The sequence below is a fragment of the Panthera tigris genome, chromosome F2 (genome assembly GCF_018350195.1).
Source record: "Panthera tigris isolate Pti1 chromosome F2, P.tigris_Pti1_mat1.1, whole genome shotgun sequence".
NCBI lineage: Eukaryota > Metazoa > Chordata > Mammalia > Carnivora > Felidae > Panthera > Panthera tigris.
In genome coordinates this window covers 3979952-4001056 of record NC_056676.1, presented here as the reverse complement: position 1 = coordinate 4001056, position 21105 = coordinate 3979952, and the positions used below count along the sequence as shown (strand labels likewise).

At 36.7% G+C, this 21105-nt stretch overlaps 1 non-coding gene across 1 annotated transcript; it reads right to left on the bottom strand.

Annotated features, from left to right (window-relative positions):
• Positions 1–15320: 15320 nt before the first annotated feature.
• Positions 15321–15416, bottom strand: LOC122235171. Its single transcript, XR_006213305.1, has one exon. It is a non-coding gene; the product is annotated as a small nucleolar RNA SNORA5 (small nucleolar RNA).
• Between the last annotated feature and the right edge of the window lie 5689 nt (positions 15417–21105).

Below are 21105 nucleotides of genomic sequence, written 5' to 3'. Positions count from 1 at the left end.
ATAGATTTAACAAAAGCATTGCAAGATTTTTATAAAGCAAACTACAAGACATTGCTACAAGGAATTCAAGAAGACCAAAATGTGAAAACAATCCAAATGTCCATCAAAGAGTAAATATATAAACAAAATGTTATATTTATACAATAGAATATTATTTGACAATAAAAAGGAATGAAGCCATGATGCATGTCACAACATGAATGAACCTTGGAAGCATTACTCTTATTCAAAAAAGCCAGTGGGAAAAAAGAGCATATATTGTCTGATTCCTTTTACATGAAATGTTTAAGATAGGCAAGGCCACAGAGGCTGACAGTTGGTTACTGGTTGCCACAGACTGGGGCAATGGGTGAATTAGGAGTGACTATTAATGCATCTGGAGTTTCTTTCTGAGGTGATGGAGATCTTCTGGAATTTGACAGTGCTGAAGGCTGTAAAACTCTGAGTATATTAAATGCCACTGTACTGTACGTTTTAGCAGAGTGCATTTTATCGTATTTGAATACTACTCCAATAAATCTGTTGTTAAAAAAAAACCCTTCATAACACTTAAAAGCATTCAAGTGTGTGGAACAAGCTAATGGTTGCTTAACTAATATAAATTTATATAATTCTTAAAACGTCACCTGTTTTATTGGTGATACTATTTATTGCCTGCCACTAGAAAGTCTGCATAACATTTATGTGGTAGAAAGTTAGGGGCACCTGGGTGGCTCAGTTGGTTAAGCATCTGACTCTTGATTTCGGCTCAGGTCATGATCTCACGGTTTGTGGGTTCAAGCCCCGTGTTGGGCTCTGTGCTGACAGTGTGGAGCCTGCTTGGTATTCTCTCTCTCTCTCTGTCTCTCTCTCTCTTTTTTCTGTCTGTCTGTCTCTGACCATCTCCCACTCCCACTTTCTCTCTCTCTCAAAAATAAACTTTCAAAAAAAAAGAAAGAAAGAAGTTAGATTGCCATTTATATATATATATATATATATATATATATACACACACATATGTATATGTGTATACATATATGTATACACATATACATATATATCAGAAACAAAAAATCATGAAAATATTCTGTTTAGTTTATATCAAAATAAAGATAAGTAATACCAATGGATATAGCTGATATAGCTGTTAAGATTATTGCAAAACTCATGAAAGTAGTTCAATACACTCTTGTTTCTGTCATTAGGTTTCTGTCATTCTGTCATGCTGGATTCAGTTATGTTGACACATGAAATAGATCACAGCAAAGAAAATTTCTGCATCTGAAGGCTTCATTGGTTAATTCCACCAAACATTAAAGAAGAACTAAAAACCAATTTTTCTCAAATTTTTCCAAAACAATTGAAGAGGAAGGGACATTTTGTAACTTATTCTTTCAGGCCAGCATTACCCCCATACTGGAACCAAAGAAGTACAATAAAAGAAAACTACAGATCCATACCCTCTAACCACCTAGACACAAAAATCCTCAGAAAATACTAACAACCTGGGGTGCCTGTGTAGCTCAATTGGGTTAAGCGTCTGACTCTTGATTTTGGCTCAGGTTGTGATTCCAGGGTCATGGAATTGTTCCCTGTGTCCGGCTCTGCACTGAACATAGGAGTCTGCTTAAGATCCCTTCTCCCTAACTCTGCCCCTCTCCCCCACTCGCTTGTGTTCTCTCTCTCTCTCTCTCAAATAAATATTTTTTTAAATTAAAAAAAATACTAGCAACCTGAATTTAGTAGTATATTAAATGGATTATACACCATGACCAAGTGGGATTAATTCTTGCAATGCAAGGACAGATTTAAAACACAAAAACAAAACCAAAACAAAACAAAAATACTCAGTGGTAACATGCCATATTAGCAGAATGAAATAAAAAAACACCCACAAATGATCATCTCAATGGATGCAGAAAAATCATTTGACAAGCTTTATTTCATAACAAAACCCCTCAACAAACTAGGAATAGAAGGAAAATCCCTTGATGTAATAAAAGCCACATAAGAAAAACTCACAGCACACATCATACTTACTTGTGAAAAACTGAAAGCTTTTGCTGTAAGATTATGAGCAATACAAGAATGCTCGCTTTGGTCCCTCTATTCAATATAATACTGAACGTTCCATCAGAGGAATTATCCAAGCAAAAGCAATAAGAAGGACCCAAATTAGAAAGTGAAATTATCTGTTTGCAGATGATATTATTACATATGCAGAACATCCTAAACATCCACAGGAAAAAAAATTAGAACTAATAAATGAATTCAACAAAGTAGTAGTAACAAAGTCAACATAAAAGAATTAGTTGTACTCCTATACTCTAATGATAATCTGAAAAGGAAATTAGGAAAGCAATTCTATTTATGATGATATCACAAAGAATAAAATTCTTAGGAATTAAGTTCACGGATGTATTTCTTATCATAATCCCAACGACATTTTTTTTGAAGAAATAGAGAATCCCATGGTAAAATCTATATGGAATCTCAAAGAACTCCAGAAAACCAAAACAAATTAAAAAAAAAAAAAAAAAGAATAAAGCTGGATGAATCATGCTCCCTGAATTTTAAACTTACTAGGAAGGTATGGCAATCAAAACAGTATAGTACTGACAAAAAGACAAATATATAGACAATAGAATAGACAATAGACAATGGAATAGAAAGCCCGGAAATAAACCCTTACATATGTGGTCTAATGATTTCTGATGAGAGTGACAAATTCATTCAGTGGAAAAATATAGACCTCTTTTTTTTTTTTTTAATCTGCTGGCAAAACTGGATTTCTACATGCACAAGAATGATATTGACCCTTACCTAAAATCATATGCAAAAACTAACTACAAATGGATTAAAGACCTAAATGCAATACCTAAAAATATAAAACTCTTATGAGTAAACATAGGGCAAAGCTTGGACATTGGATTTGGCAATGATTTGTTAAATATAACACCAATGGCAAGGGGAACAAAAATGGGTTCTTAAAAATTAAACATTTTCTGCATCAAAAATTTCTATCAACAAAGTATAAAGGAAGCCCACAGAATGGGAGAAAATATGCAAATCATATATCTGATAAAGGATTAATATCCAGAATATATAGGGATCACCTAATATTCGATAATGAAGAAACAACCTGTGGCAAAATTCACAAAGGACTTGAATAGACATTGTCCAAAGAAGATATACAAAAGGATGGTCAATACACAAATGAACACACACTCATTGCTAATCCTTAGGGAAATGTAAGACAAAGCTACATGGTACCACCTTACAGTCAGTAGGATGGCTACTATGAAAAAAAAATAAAAAATTAAACAGGAAATAACAATACGTGAGAAGATGTGGAGAAATTGGTACCCTTGTGCATTGTTGGTGGGAATGTAAAAATGAGACAGCTGCTGTGGAAAACTGTATGGTGATTCTTCAGAAAATTAAAAATAAAACTACCTTAGAATCCAGCAATTACACTTCTGGCTATGTATTCAAAATTTTGAAAGCAGGATCTTGAAGTGGTATTTGTACATCTGTCTTCAAAGCAGCAGTATTCATAACAGCTAAAATGTGGAAGCAACATCATGTAGCCACCAACAGATAAGCGGATAAGCAAAATGTGTTATATACATACAACAGAATATTATTCAGTCTTAAAAAATGAAAAATTCTGACATTTGTTAACATGGATGAATCCTGAGGACATTATGCTGAGTGAAATAAGCCAGTTACAAAAAAAAAAACACAAAAAAAAAAAAAAAAAAAAAAAATAACATGGATGAATCCTGAGGACATTATGCTGAGTGAAATAAGCCAGTTACAAAAAAAAAAACACAAAAAAAAAAAAAAAAAAAGTACGATCCCACTTCTATGAGGTACTTAGAGTAGTCGAAATCATAGAGACGGAAAGTGAAATGGTGGTTGCTATTAGCTCAGAGTCATGGCAGATCGGGGAATTATTGTTTCACGAGTATGGTAGGGGAGGAAAAATAATTTTCCCTTTATCCTTCTGAGTTGTTAGCTGAGAACCCTGTAATAAAAGACAAATTAACATGAGAAAAACAGTTTATTAACATGGATGCCACATGTATACATGGGAAATACCCAGGAGAAAAAAAAATGAGTAACTCCAAGGTGGCTTAGAATTCAGGATTAAATATCATCTTACCAGGGAAAAGGGAGGGGAGGTAGGCATCTAAGGAAGAGTCAATGATTTAGGGGAAAGATGAATGAGCACTTAAAAACAAGATGGGAGGTAATTTGGGACAAAGTCTGTGTGGGTGTGGTGTGGACTCCCAGTCTCTTCCGTGGTAACAGTCAATGCCACTGTGGTTGATGACTCCTGTGGGGGGATTTTTGACAACTGAGTGACTTTTGGGTCCAGATAAAGGCAGATAAGAGGAGTTCAGGGAAACTTCTCCCTGCATTGGCTGTTTCTCAAGTACCTACAGCTCAAGAGAATCAATATGTCAGAATGGCATATTTTAGGGTGGCATATTTCACTCCTCTTCAGTACAGAGCTGTGGTTTTACAAGATGGAAAGATCTGGAGATGGGTGGTCGTGATGGCCGCACGCCATGAACGTATTTAATGCCAGTGAATTGCACAATGACAGATGGTTAAAATGGTAAACTTTATGTTTGTGTATTTTACCATAATAATCGAAAAAATGTTTATGGGTTAATATAACTTCCTTAGGAAAAGGGAAAAGGCAGTCAGTAAACCATTTCTGAAAACCAATTAATCAATAAATTGATGGTACATAGACTTAAACTGCCAAAACAAACAAACAAAATATTATTCTGTTTAGGATGTTCCAGGCGTTGTCTTTCATATTATCATTCAATCATCACAAAAATCTTAGTGGGAAGATATTAGCATTCTAATTTTAAAGGTGAGAAAAGTGAAGCTAAAGACATTTAACTTGCCCTATGCCTAATTTGTGACAGAACCATGGCTTGAATGCAAAATGATATTGCCTTGTAGTCCTTGCTCCTAATATTTACTAAATTAGTTGCCTAAGGTCAAAACAGCTGTGAATGAGCAGCATTAAGACCCAGGTTTGCTTATTTTAAACATTAAATTCAAATTGCCTCCACCAGAAAATTTGAGGATAATGAAGAGAAGTTTTCTGCCGCTCCTAGAGCAGATTTGCTTTCACTCTAGGTTAACAAAGACAATTTCTCTCTCTCTCTGGACGGAAGTTTGGCAGACTTGTCAGCCTCCTGTCTATAAGATGAGCATCTTCCCAATCTCGGGTTTTCCCTCCTTGTAATATTCCCCCCCCCCCCCGCATGTACAGGCGACCCCGGACCTTCATCACCTCACCTTGCAGACCCTGGAGCTCGAGGAACCAACACAAGTTGCTAACTGTGGTGATTGCTGTCGCTGTGAGTAATAAGCTAATCCAGAAAAGTCTGCGTGTGAGGGAAAAAAAAGAACATATAGACTGTCACAAAGAATGCAAACACCCTGGGCAATTAGACCTACCAGAGATCAAGACCTATTATCAAACCATGTTACTTAGACCCTTCATATCGGTAGAGATACGGACCAATAAAACAATAGAGCCACACAGAAATCTACAAGTGGACATTAATATGTGGTGGAGACAGCACAAATTATCTGTAGGAAAAGGATGGCCTATTCAAAATCGATGGAAAGGGAACTGGCTATATTTCCACATAAAACCCAATTATTTTCATGTCTCGCAGTTCATAAAAATCAGTTCCATGTTCCTAAAATAAAAAACAAAACTATATAACATTTTAGAGGGAAATATTTGATGATGTCTTCATAACTTTACTGTAGAAAACAATTTCTTAAAACCAGAAAACATACACCATGAAAGTAGTTACTGATAAATATTACTCCATAAAAGACAAAAGCAACTGTTCACTGAACAAACATCAAAATAAAGTTACAAATAAGCCGTTGGGAAATCTTTGTTTCACATATATAAAGCAAGGAACAGTTCAAAATACGAAAACGTTCCCATTAAAATAAAGCCTGATTACTGAGCAAAAAATTCAAAAAACACATAAAAAATATTTTTAAAAAGGAAAACTGCATGGTCAATAGCATTAAACACACCGAATTAGGGAAATACCAACGGAGACCAAACTGAGTTGCCACGAACATCGATCCTTTGGCCCAACTCCATAGCCACCTCCACAATCCACACACACGCAAGGCCACGTGCACAGGAACGTCCCTGTAGCATTTTCAAAAATAGCAAATACTGTTTAAAAAAATCACAAATGTCCCTCAATAGGCGATCAAAGGACTTTGGGCAAAATTGATAAAGTGGATTCATACAAACTTTCCGTGTCAATTATTTTTCACTAGTAAATTAGACATGCTACGGCTTTGTTATCATGTTGCTATCTTAGGAATGTTGTGGGGTTTATTTATTTATTTATTTATTTATTTATTTATTTTTTAACGTTTATTTATTTTTGAGACAGAGAGAGACAGAGCATGAACGGGGGAGGGTCAGAGAGAGAGGGAGACACAGAATCTGAAACAGGCTCCAGGCTCCGAGCTGTCAGCATAGAGCCCGACGCGGGGCTTGAACTCACAGAGGGTGAGATCGTGACCTGAGCCGAAGTCGGCTGCTTAACTGACTGAGCCACCCAGGCGCCCCTGGAATGTTGTGGGGTTTAAATGAGTTAATACATGCGAAGCGTTCTCAGTTATATCCACATGTGTTCATTACTCCAACATGTGTGTGCGTGTGTTTTCTCTTATTCATCTGTGTTAAAAATAAACTAAACCCGCATGAATCGGCATGCAGCACCGGTAAATCCCAAATGTTTTATTTTAAACAACAGTGCAAGTTGCAAAATAACATATGCAGTATGGCACCACTTATACAATGACTTAAGACATGTAAACCTCTACAATATCTTGAACAAGGTGCATGATGTGTAAAAATAAAGAAATTGTACTAATGAGCACAGACAGGATTGTAGATGCCTCAGATAAGTGGAATGCATATCATTGGACTGGATACACAGAGGCTTTAACTGTGTTGGTAATAATTTATATGTTAGCAGACTAACAACCCCATGAGGACTTTATATAACTTTTATTTTTATACCTTTTACTCTGAAATAATTTATAACTTTAGGTTAAAAATGTTGGTTGAGATTCAGAGAGGTTATCTCTTCATTTGTCTGAATATTAAAGATTGCTCAAAATTATTTCTTGAGGACAATTCTTGTTTTATTCATGGCTTTTCTGTTATATATTGTAGGACAGAGGTGGTGCCCCTATATTTAAGCCCAGGACTTTGTTGGCTATACGTTTTTTAATATAATTTTTTTATAAGAAGTGGTCAGCCATTTACCTAATTAGGACTGGGTAAATGTTTTAGTGATACATTTACTGAACAACATGTACATTCTCGGTCCAGTTTCCAGCGCCCCCCCCCCCAAAAAAAATCTTAAAGTGCTGTCAGTTCTGACTTATTAAAAGCTTTGTATGTCTAAATGATAGTGAATATAATGGTAATCTACAGTCTACCAAGGGGTTAGCCAGACTTGAGAAACCTATATAGATCTATCATATTTTCATTGCTGCCTCTAATCCTCACCTCTATTTTTTTTTCTACATGGAATTATCCATTCTGAATGAACTCATCTCTGTATTTAATGAAAGTTGTTTCCACCAGTATTTTTGTTTGCTTGTTTGTTGATCAGTGCCTTTTCTCAGGGGAATATAATGGGATCTTTTTTACTGATGTAATTACTGAAAACAGTTGAAAATTTTCTGAGCAATTAAAAATTTTGTCTTATAGACACTGTCAGTCAATGATAGTTCTTTAAGTGACTACAAAGTTCATAGCAAAATCCATGAATGAGAATGTGAAAATATGCACTTACACAAAATAAAGCCAAAAAAAATGCTTGAGGGTCAATCAATGCTAGGCGTATGATTACAAATACAGAATACAGTAATAAAATATGAGTAGAATAAAGAGACACAGTTTTTAGAGAAAATATTAAAACTTCATTGCTGCAAAAAAGGAAGCATAGGGAAGTAAGATTTTTCTTCACCTATGGTAGATACACGTATTCTTACAAAACACTAAAGAGGTCATCTTAATTCATCATGTCATCTAAATTTGAAAATGAATTTCTACTTTGCATTAGTCATAAATTTGGCAATTAAAGAGGTTTGAGTAGGTCAGGTGGAAAAAGTGAATTGGACGTCTTAACATATTAATATTTCAGATTGGTAGAAAATTAGCAAATATCAATTATTGAACTATCTTCATCAGGAAAGACATGAACTGAATCTAAATTATGGAATTTAAGCTAAAAGAAGCAATAATCTTGTATGGACACAAAATAACTCACATCCACAGAAATAAAAGGTCATTCTCAGAATCTTTCATTTGAATGTTGCCATAACTTTAGGAATTCCCCCAAATTTAGATTTGAACCTACCATCTGCTGAAACTATTACTGTCGGAACAAGTACAGCTGTGTGTTCAATTAGCTAAATAATCATTAAAATGAATCAAGTATAAAAAGTGTCCCCTTTTAAAATTAAAAGCTAAAGCGCTTAATTCATACAAATGTTCTCTGTGTTGGATGTCCCCTTCCTTAGAGAGAGAGACGGCTGAAAAATTGCCTGAATCCACATGTGCAGATAACAGATATGCTTCTCTGGCTATTTCCCCAAGAATCTTTAAACCCACAGCACTCTGCCCAGAAGCTGCATGGAGATAGACTTCATCTGGATATTACTCTCCATGGAAACAAGTGAACATCTGTAAAATTAATAAGCCAGAGCAAACTTCTTGCTTAGGTAGACTTTTAAGATGTTCTATTTCCTTATAAACCTTTAGATCTTGTAAATACTCTGGTAAATATGAAACATTTAGCATAGCTTGTTAACGTCAGTTTTTTTCAGCTGCTTCCAAGAGACGGCGTTGATGAGTTTGAGTACATGAGTTTGAAATATATTTGAATGCTTCATTCAATCAAAGCAATTTCAAAGAATGTTCACATTTGGCTTGAGGTGCTACTATTTCATTAAATATTTGTTTTCCCCGATAAGACTTAATGAATTGCCCGCAGTAAGCATTTATCAAGCTTGACATATTTTGTAAAATGTTGCTGAGAATTCCTTCTTGGTAGTTTTTATATTTAGAATTGAATTGCACTTGGATGATGTTTTGATAACATATCTACTCTCGATGATATCAAGAAATTATTTCTTATTGCTCACATTTATGCAAGTTTTATAACACAAAAGAGCTACAAATAAACGCTCACCATAAGCAACTTTTATAAAATTTATGTGGGGGAGAAATTATTCATTTTAAAAGAGTTACACTGGACAAAGTGATATGAAGCCTCCCACATCTTTATTTCAACATTTCATTCTCAATATTTAACTAGCATATAGTACTTATTAAATTACTCTAATACATCAGACATTGTTCTTAGACAGAGGATACACTGATGTATATGAAATGACCCCAGGATTTGTGCAGTCATAATCTCCTTGCGGATACTGACAAATGAACAATTAGAAATACATTCTGCAATCTTCTGCACGCCATCACAGAGGTTACAAAAGCTGGACACATAAAGGAGCTTTTCAGCAGGAGTTATAGGGTGGACAGAGGTCAGAAGAGCCCCTTCAATATGTGCAGCAGCAGAGTTAACTCTAAAGGATAGGGAAGAATAACATGTACAGGAGAGAACCTTACGGTGTAAAATACAATCCGACATACCAAGTCATAACCAGTGGTTTAATCTGATTAAAATATATACTGTAAAGGGGAAGAGGTGAAAATGCCAGGAGGATCCAGGTCATACAATTTTCTCTGTGTCATATTCAGTAATTGAATTTAAAATAAAGGTGCTGGAAAATGTCTGAGAAGTAGCAAATAGGAGGCAACAAAAAGGGTCTTTGTTTCTGAAAGGTTACTATGGTTGCAACACTGTGGATTTTTAGAATAGGTCAAACCTTTCAGCGAGGAGACAGACTAGGGAGGAAATACATATTCTGAGCGGGAGGTGGCAGCAGCCAGAAAATCATGACAAATAGGAATTACGGAAGCTGATGTTTCTCTCAGGTCCCTTCACGTTCCTTTGACTTCTGTGAGCCCATCTCGTTTTCTATGCACTTTTGTTTGTAAGGTTCACCCCTAAATTGTCTCCCGGTGGGACAGCATGCACAGAGAACCCGGGTTCGGAATCAATGACTCCCCAGTTTGGAAGGATGAGTGAAACCCCACCCGCCCCCACCCTTGCCTCCAGGACCAACCAGAGCTCCCCTGTGGATTCACGCTAAAGCGGAGATCTGACTATAATCACACCTCCCTCTGTCTTTTTCCCTTGGCCCCGCCAGCTTGCCTGATTGCCTGTCTGATTTCTCTAAATAGCACTGCCTTATTAATCATTGGCACAGGAATCTTGGTCTCAAAGTCAACTGTATAGGACTGTGACCTAAGTGTTAATATATCAATGATGCAAATTGAGAAGAAGCAAAGGGACTGAGTAATTGGATTTGTGTAACGAGGCGGTGGTTGAAGTCAAAGGATAGACCGGTTTCGGTTTGGCTGAGCTGCTGACATTCTTCATTGGTAGGAGACAGCAGGAGAAATGTAATCACGTTGTCCCTGCCCATATTAGAATATTCTTCCTTTCTCTATGTATTTATCCATCCACAGCAGGGTATGCACCTTGGAAAACTAAGCATGAGCTGGATTTTTGTCAAATTCCCCCTGTACATAGCATCACTGACTTCCATGAAAGTTAGCATTACAAAGCGTGTCACTGCTTGTTCAAAGATACATTGTCTCTAGATCCCCCGCCCCCGTGGCTCAGTCGGTGGAATTTCCAACTTGGCTCAGGTCATGATCTCAGGGCTCGTGAGTGAGTGCGAGCTCACGCTGGGTTCTGTGCTGACAGTTCAAGCATGGAACCTACTCTGGATTTTGTGTCTCCCTCTCTCTTTGCCCCTCCACCACTTGCTGTCTCTCTCAAATATAAATAAACATTTAAAAATAATAAAATAGAGATACATCGTATCTAGATTGCAAACTTTGTGAAAAACACCCCCAAGTTTCTTGATGAATCATGGTTGTGATAACAATATTACTGTATAATTGTTAACTGGGATACATACTCAGAAAAAACAGACATAAAAACAACTTTGCAAAACACTTTCAGAGGCCTAGATATTAGCCTGATTTAATTTTTTAGAACTTTTTCCAATATTTATTATATTTAGTGGTCATGTTTCTATTTGAGGACAGTTTCTCAGGCTTCCCTTGTTTTTCTCATGATTGGTCTGGGTTAACTGGTTGGGGGGAGGAAGACCACAGAAGGGAAGTATCATTTTCACCAAATCATATCATGTGTACATACACAACATGACTTACCACTTACGATTTTGAACAGCTGATGCAGGTTTCTGCACTACAAAGTTTCTTTTTTAACCCCTCCTTTCCATATTACATATTATCCTCTTTCTACCAAAGGAAATCACTTTATATAGCTTATGTACCAGTCAAGGTTCTCCAGGAAACAAGATCAGTATATAATGGAGATTTATTATGAGGAATTAATTCGCACTACTATGGAGGGTGAAACATCCCAAGATCTACTGTCTAGAAGCTAGAGACCCAGGAAAACCAGTTGTGTAATTTAGTCTACCTCTGAAGGTCTGAGACTGGACTAGTCAATGGTGTAAATGCCAGTCCAAAGCCCAGAGACGATAAGACGTCTCAGCTCAATGATGCAGGGAAAAAAGGTGAACTCCTCAGTCTTCAGCCTTCTGCTCCATTCAGATCCTCACTGGGTTGGATGATGCCCACCCACATTGTGAAGGGAAATCTACTTTGCCGAATCCACCAGTTCAACTGTTAATCTCATCTCGAAATACCCTCACAGATGCCTTCAGAAATAAAGATTAATCTGGACACCCCGTGGCGAGTCAAGCTGACAAAACTTAATCATTTACTTATCTCAGTATGGATATTTGTTTATTTAATGCACTGAGTTATAATTTGATTGTTTAATGCATTGAATTACAATTTGATTATTTAATGCATTGCGTTACAATTTGACACTACTTATTTTGTTGTTCAAATGGCTCCAGCTTTGGTCAATGGAAAATCATTCAGTTGGCTTCTATGTCCCTTTGACATAGGCTTGCACACTTACATTCTGACACTACAAAGTGCTCCAATCTCATCTTGTATATTTCCTGTTCCATTCCTAGTATTAGCCATTTTCCCAAGGATCCTGTTTCTTTTTACTGAGGGTGGAATTAAAAATTAAGATCTGGGTGTGTGCTCGTTACTACTGGAGCGTTGTTTCCCTTTGGCCATTTCTTGCTGGGACAGCAAAGAAATATGTTTGTACGCTACCTACTGTACACGCACATATTTTTAAATTTGTAATATTAACAGATCTTTATGATCAGGGTTTTTTTTAAGTATTTGTTTTAAGCTAACTGTAAGTTCTTGCTGATGTCTTCAGCTCTAACCCCTCACTATAAGGGTTAGTCTAGCCCCCTTCCTGGCTTGCCTCACGGTAAGGAAATTGGCTCCCACTATTTTCCATCCACTTACTTACTTGTTTCATTTGAGCACACACATATAACAGTACCTGAGAGTCACCCTTTACTTCCATGGGAAACAACTTTACTAACAAGCACACTATCTCTGTGAAGCAGCTGTTTCCTTTATTCTTACAGAATCTATTCATTCCCATTTACCTCGGTCAGTACCTTCCCCCCACCTCCTTCGGTGAGGATGTTTTATACATTTGTCATATATTTAGGTGATCTTATCAAAGTTTGCATTGTTTCCTGGGATCCTTCACCTCTGAAATGGACTTTTTAAATTGCAGGCATGAAGGTTCATTCTTTGGTAAAATTCTGTGAGTTTTGACAAATATATAATGTCAGGTATCCACCATTTAGTATTGTGAAAAATAGATTCGCTGCCTGCTATACACTGAATGTTCCTGTCCCCTCAAAATTCATTTCCTGAAGTCGTAGCCCCCAACTTAAAGGTATTAGGGGATGGGGCCTTTGGTAGGTAATTAGGTCATGATAGCAGATGCCTCATGAATGGGGTTAGTGCTCTTATACAAAAGTCCCCTGATAGCTCCCATGCCCCCACTCCATGTGAGAACACAGTAAAAAGATAGGTGTTTATGAAAAAGGAAGCAGGTTCTCACCAAGACCAAATCTGCTATTGCCTTGATCTGGTACTTGCCAGCCTCCAGAACTGTGAAGAATAATTTCTGTTCATTATTGCCAGCCAGTCTGCGGTAATCTGTTTTAGTGGCCTGGATAGACTAAGATAGAAACCCCCTGTGTTTCATTTATACAATCCTACCCCCTTTCCCTAAACCCCAAGCAACTCCTGACCTTTTTCACTGTCTCTCTAATATTTTCTTTTCTTCTCCAGAACATTATGTAGTTGGAAACCTATGGTATGTAGTCTTCTCAACTAGCTTTTTTTTTTTTTTTTTTTCCACTTAGCAATGAACATTTAAAGTCTTTCCATGTCATTGTATGGCTTGATAGCTCATTTCTTTTTATTGCTGAGTGATGCACAGTTGTATGAATATACCACAGATTTTTAAAATCCATGCACCATTCATCCAATGCAGGTCTCAATCTCATGAACCATGAGATCATGACCTGAGCCAAAATCAAGAGTTGGATGCTTAACTGACTGAGCCACCCAGCCGCCCCTGTTACAGTGATCCTTGATCGGTGATTATGACTTACTGAAAGCTAAGATCATGGTTAGCACTCTTTGACAACAAAGCATTTTTTAATTAAGGTATGTACACTTTTTAGACATAATGCTATTTCACACTTGATATAACATAGTATAGTGTAAACATAAGTTATATATACACTTGGAAACTGAAAACTTCATTTACTTCACTTTATTGTGATATTTACTTTATAGTGGTATTCTAGAATTGAACCCACAATATCCCTGAGGTATGCCCGTATATATACTATCAGTTCCATTTGGTCTAATTCAGTATTTCCTTATTAATTCTCTTTCAAATTGATGTATACATTATTGAAGGTGGGTATTAAAATTCCCACCTATTATTGTATTATTGTTTATTTTTCCTTTTAGCTCCATTAATTTTGCTTTATATATTTAGGTGCTCTGATGTTGGGTGCATAAATACTTGGAATTATTCTCCTCCTTCTTCTCCTCCTTTTACCATTTGCTTGCAGTGGCTTTTTCCATTTCTTTATTCTCTCTCTATGTGTCCCTTTAAGGTGAAAATGAGTTTCTGATAGGCAGCACATTGTTTGATCCTGTTTAATTGTTTGTTGTTTTAATCCATTCACTCATTATATCTTTATATTGGGGAATTTAATCCATTTATATTTAATGTAATTAAGGATTTATTATTTCCATTTTGTTAATTGTTGTCTGCTTGTTTTATAGATCCATCATTCTTTGTTTCTTATCTTACTGTCCTTTTTCATGTTTTGATGTCTTTTGGTATCAGTATGCTTTAACTTCTTTTCCATGTTCTTTTGTGTAATTGCTACAGATATTTGCATCCTGGTTACCAGGAGACTTACATAAAATATCTTAAAATTATTACCCCGTGTTTTAAGCTGAAAACAACTTACCTTCATTAGAATTCGTAAACTTTACACTTTTACTTCTCCTTCCCTTCACATTTTAGGTTATTCTGTTACCATTTACATAGTGTTTACATTTTGTATGTATATTTTGTATACAGATAGATTTGTAATAACATTATTATAGTTATGCTTATTTTTCCTTTTTAAACTTTTCAACTAGAGTTATGGGTGAATTGTGGATTACCATTACCAAATCACAGAATCTAATTCTGACCATGTGTTTGCTATTACCAGTGAGTTTAATGCTACATTTTTAATAATTTTATGACTTTTATTAGCATCTTCTTACTTCCATTGACAGAACTCCCTGTGGCATTTCTTATAAGGCACGTGTAGTGGTAATGAATTCTCTCAATTTTTGTTTGTTTGGGACAGACTTTATAACTCATTTCTGAAGGAAAACTTTGCATAGAATTCTTGGTTAATGGTATTTTATTTCAACATGTTGAATATATCATTCAATTCTTTCCAGGCCTGACAAATTTCTTTTCTTTTCTTTTCTTCTCTTTTCTTTTTTTTTTTTTTTTTTTTTTTTTTTTGGATACCATTAGTTTACTATAAAAGAGAGACATGAAAATTATTTACATGATGAAAGATTTCACAACTTCACTGTAATGGGCAGCTTCACTTCATGCCATTTCAATAATGATTTATTTCAGTCTACATACTTTCCGAGATGTCACCATCTCTAAATAAGAAATAATCCTTGTCATCTATTTCAGGCCGGCGCCTGCCACGGATGGGTAGGCACCGAATTTGACACGGCTGTGTAGGCCTGACAAATTTTTGTTGAGAAATTTGTTCACAGTCTTATGGGGGTTCTCTTGTATGTAACTTCTTTCTTCTCTCTTGCTGCTTCAAACTTTTTTCTTTGTCTTTGACTTTTGACAATTTACTTACAATGTGTCTTAGTGTAGCCCTAGTCAACTTCAACCTTTTGGGGGTCCTTTTGGCCTTGTGGATCTGAATATCTATCTCTCTCCCCAGGCTTGGGAAGTGGTCAGCCATTACTGCTTTATATATACTTTCTGTTCCTGTCTTTTTGTCTTCTGGTTCTGGAATTCCCATAATGCAAGTATTGTTTCTTTTTATTGTGTCTCATAGGCTTTCTTTATTCACTCTTAGGCTTTATTCACTGTTTCGCTTTGTTTTTCTTTTTGCTCCTCTGACTGGATGATTTCTAATGTCCTATCATCCATGTCTCTGATTTTTGCTTTGGCATGATCAATTCTACTTTTGAAGAATTGAATTCTGCACTTCAGTTATTGTATTTTTTACCTCTAAGATCTCTGCTCGTTCATTTTAATGGTTCCAATTGCTTTGTACATCTTCTTGTTTTGTTCATGCAATGTTTTCTTTTTTTTAAATTTTCATTTTAGTCGCCTGTGTTCTTATATTTCATTACAGTACTTTGAGAGATTTATTCTAAATTATTTGTCTGACAGTTCATTGATCTCTATTTCTTTTTTCCCATTTTTCTTTTTTTTAAGTTTTTTTTAATGTTTACTTATTTTTGAGAGAGAGAGAGAAAGAGAGAGAGAGAGAGAGAGAGAGAGTGCACAAGTAGGGGAGGGACAGAGAGAGAGGGAGACATAGAATCTGAAGCTGGCTCCAGGCTCATCAGCACAGAGCCTGACGCGGGGCTCGAACTCACAGACTGCGAGATCATGACCTGAGCTGAAGTCAGATGCTTAACCGACTGAGCCACCCAGGCGCCCCTCCCATTTTTTCTGATCAATTATTCCAGCTATATTAGTATACTTTGGTGGTGTCATATTTACCTGATTTCTCATAATCCCTGATTCCTTACATTGGCATCTGAACATTAGAGTTAATCAGATTCCTCTTCCTGATGTCATAGGTTCAAAATGTGAGGCTGGGAAAGGTGAGGGATTGTTCCACTGCCTTAGAACAGTTAAATAAGACTACTGGCTTGGTTCCCTTCATGGTGGGCTCTGCAATTACCTGGATTCTCTGGTTAGGCTTACTAGATAGTTAGGACTGGGCGCTATTTTCATTTGTAGGTGTGGTATGAATTAGCTTCCCTGCCCTGGGAGGGCCCCAAGACAGGATACAAGGCCTGTATGACTCACTGGGGACTCAAATTTGGCAAGAGTGTACGCTAAATTTCCTGGTTAAGTGAGGCCACTGGTTTTGGTTTGCAGATGAGGGAAGCCACGGCCACAAAGAAGCTTTGCTCTGTGTTCAAGTGCTACTGTACCCCCGACTGTTGAATGAGCTTTGCATTTTGCCATTTGCTCTGGCTGAGTTCCCCGGTCCAACAAGCTGAAGGCTGTATTGAATGGTGAACATAGCTATGAATTAGAGTCTTTGCTTGACTGCGCAGGAGGAGCAGCTCTAAAAATGGCAACACTCTTTGTTGTCTTAATTCAGTCTGCATATAGAGTTCCCTTACAAAACAAGGCCACTGGCTTTGCCCTAAACGCAATGGGTTCTGCCTGTCTTTCTCTTTGTTTGAGCACCACTGGACAGTACAGCTTTCAGGTGTTTTTTTTATCAGCCTTTCCGGTCAGCGGGGCCAAGAGCCCCAGAGGGTGGGGCTGTGCCCCAGCACCCCTGCCTGGGCAAGAAGGGAAGTGACCACTCCAGGCTATACTCCACTTCCCAATCTTTCCCCCTTATTATTGAAGGGTAGTTTTATTGTATATAGTATTGTGGGTTGATAAACCATTTCTTTCAATACTTGGAAAGTATTGTCTTACTTCTTTCTGGCCACTGTGGTTTCAGAAGTGAAATTTACTATCCTCTCAGCGGGGTTTTTTCCTCCTACTGGCAAAGAGTCCTTTCTCTCTTATTACTTTCATTTGCTTTGCCTATAGGTTGACAAAATAAATGTTTTCACTTTGATATAGTTTGACTGTGATTTATTTTGTAATTTACTTCTTTGAATTTATCCTGTTTGGGGTTCAGTCAGGTACTTGAATCTATACACATACATATTTTGCAAATTGAGACCGTTTTCAGCCATTAGTTCCTCAAATACGATTTAACTCCACCATTGTTTTCCTTTCCTTCTGGGATTCCCATGACAAAAATGTTAGATTTTTTGCTTTAAGCCCACAGATCTCTGATGCCCTGCTCATTTGTTTTCAGTCTGTTTTCTCTTTCTTTTTCAGTTTTTGTCATTTCTCACATTCTGTCTTCACATCTGCCGTCCAAATGTTTTCTATCTTGCTAGTTTGTCCCTTACCAGGCCATGTGGCTAAAGTGAACGTGTTTTCCTCGGAACCTTTACTAATTTGTGTTTATGGGTGTCCGGAGTTGCTGCTTTCTCCACTAGCCAGTCTGAGACACATGAGTCAATAAGAAGACGCAAAGATTTCACGATCATTCCCTTTCATGAGTCCTAAGTTTCCCAGCCAGTGTGCATTTTTCTCTCCATGTTTTATGTAGCCACCAAACTTGCGTTCAGTCTATTTTAATTACCCTTTGCCTAATCTTGCGAAAATGAATAGGCAGGTTTTCTCAGTTTCCTTATATACCAAAAGAAGATAATGAAATGTAACTCACAGGTCTCAGTGATGGTGGTGGAAAGCAGGGGTATCGAGGAAAGCTTCATTGAAAAAAGTGACATTAAAAATGACACCTGGAGTGAATAGAAGTGATGCCTGTAAATTAATGAATAAGTTTCCAGGTAGAGGTCACCCCAGGTTCAAAGATTGTGAGCAAGAAGAAGTATAGGGCAATAGTAATAGTCATTTAAAAGAAATCTAGAGAAGTTGGAACCACGTGGCCTTGGTACAAAGAACCTGGCGTTGGCACAGGTCAACCATAGAGGTAAGGCCAATGTCAGTGGCGATCTTGCTGTCACAGCACCTACCACTATATTACACAGATTCTGTGCAATATATTCTCTGCGTGTAAAGAGCATCTACTCCTGAAGGGAGTGCCTACTTTCACTGCTAGAGATTCCACTGTGAATACACTGGTTGTCATCTCATGAATTTGAGACCTCAGGCATCCCTATCAAAGCATATTGTGAAGTAGAACAATACCTCAGAGCAATCCACAAGGCCAAATATGCAATCATTGACAACATTGTGGATCTTTGCTCCCACGTCTGATTGCAAATAAAAACAAGTAAAAAACTTACCCACTTTTCTAATGCCCCCAACTTTTAGGTAATTATTGGGACTGAAATTCTATTTAAGTACTTTGCAAGTGTGTGTGTGTGTGTGTGTGTGTGTGTGTGTGTGTGTGTATGTATATATATATATATGAAATCTCTTTCTCTATATGTGTGTATATATACACACACACACATATATATATGAACTCTAGCAATGTTCTACTCATTTTTCCTGCTTTTCTAATTTGCTAAAGGATTTAGGGAAATCTGTTTAAACTCTATGCTCTTACCCATAAAATAGGGATAATATTGAAACCTACCTTAAAGGTTGCCATGAAGAAGGTTGAATGAGTTAATATATGTAAACAACTCAGAAGCATACTGAAAACATAGTAAATGCTATAAAAGTGTTATCTATTGTCATTAATATCCATCAGTTTGAATTCATTCTAATTTTACTCCCCAATATTTCTCTTAGCTTAATGGAATTTAAGGAATATGAATTTTGATAAAATGCGGATAGGAATATCATAATTTTGGAGCATGTTAGGCAACACTAAGCCAGGAAGGTTTGAGGAGGAACATTAGAGCACTACATAAATTATTCGCATTATGCAGAAAACATGCAGTGAGGTGCAGGAGAAAAGATGGCCCACTTTGAGAGACAAATTGTGTTTATTTAAATATTTCATGGAGGCCATTCTGAATCTAATAATGGACTTAGATTTTTCTTCATTTCCTCTGACCCCAGCACTATTGACTTTTCTGACTGGGACTTGGAACTCAAATGAGCAGAATTATTACCTTCCTTTCCTATGTCAACAGAGTAGCTGGGTATTCAACCATATAAAGGAATGAACTGTTTCCCACAACAACATGGATGAACCCCAAGCACATTCTGCTGAGTGAAAAAAGTAAGACAAAAAGGTCACATATTGTATCATTCCATTTATATGAAATATCCAGAATACATTAAATCCATGAAGACAAAATGCATACAGATGGTGATGAGGGTCTGGGGGAAGGGAGAATGGGAAGAAATTGCCTAATGGATAATGATATTACTCTGGAATGATGGAAACGTTTTGAAACTAGACAGAGGCGGTTGATAGCACAATACTGTGAAGATACTAAATGCCCCTGAATTGTTTACTTTAAAATAATTCTATGTGATATAAATTTCACATCAAAATATTATTTTAAAACAGTAGGTGATCATCATTTGCAACCTTTTCTATAAAAAAGAATAGAGTAAGTTATACATAATTACCGTGCTCTAGAGTTTTAGAACATAACTGGATCATGAAGCTGAAGGTGCTGTGTATGGAAGAGATTAGATAGAGTGTTTCTGACAGAGGTGACCATGGCAACACAATCATTTTTTAGAAATGACATAATTTTGTTCCACATAATCATTTTGTGGGAACTGTCATAAAGCAGATCTGCAAATCCCATTACTGCACATTCAAAGTCTTTTGGAAATGTCAACATAACATATTCATGGTTATTTGACTTTGATTCTTTGGTTTCACTTATCTTATTTATTGAACGAAATCACTAACTCAAGAAAAGAAGAGTTAAAGTAGTTTCTCTCATCCTGAATATTCTTAAGAAAGCTAACTGGTTACTGCTAGGTAGCAAAGACCCTTATTCTCCCTGGATGCATTTTGATGATTTTTATCTTCCCGAGTGCATTTCACTGAATTAGTAAATTGAGTTTCTCTGTACAATTCTAGATCTATATATGTTTTTCATTGTTCACTTTACAATGCCTTAATTTTGAATTTTTTCTTTTATCCTTGTTTTTAGAAAAATTCTCTAAAAATTATTTAATTGTTCCATAGAGACATGTACTACTCAGTATAAAACTTGACAAGTTTTAAGATGTATTTATACATGACTAGCTATAGATCACTATTATAGATTACTATTTGTAGATTACTAAAATGTGTATATATATACACATATATATAACTACAAGATATATTTTTAAAAAATTTTTAATGATTTTTTTAAATTTTTTTTAACGTTTTTTTATTTTTGAGACAGAGAGAGACAGAGCATGAACGGGGGAGGGTCAGAGAGAGAGGGAGACACAGAATCTGAAACAGGCTCCGGGCTCTGAGCTGTCAGCACAGAGCCTGACACGGGGCTCGAACTCACGGACCGCGAGATCATGACCTGAGCCGAAGCCGGCCGCTTAACCCACTGAGCCACCCAGGTGCCCCAATGATTATTTATTTTTGAGAGAGAGACAGACAGAATGCAAGTGGGGAGGGACAGAGAGAGAGGGAGAAACAGAATCTGAAGCAGGCTCTAGGCTGAGCTGTCAGCACACAGCCTGAGGTGGGGCTTGAACCCATGAACCA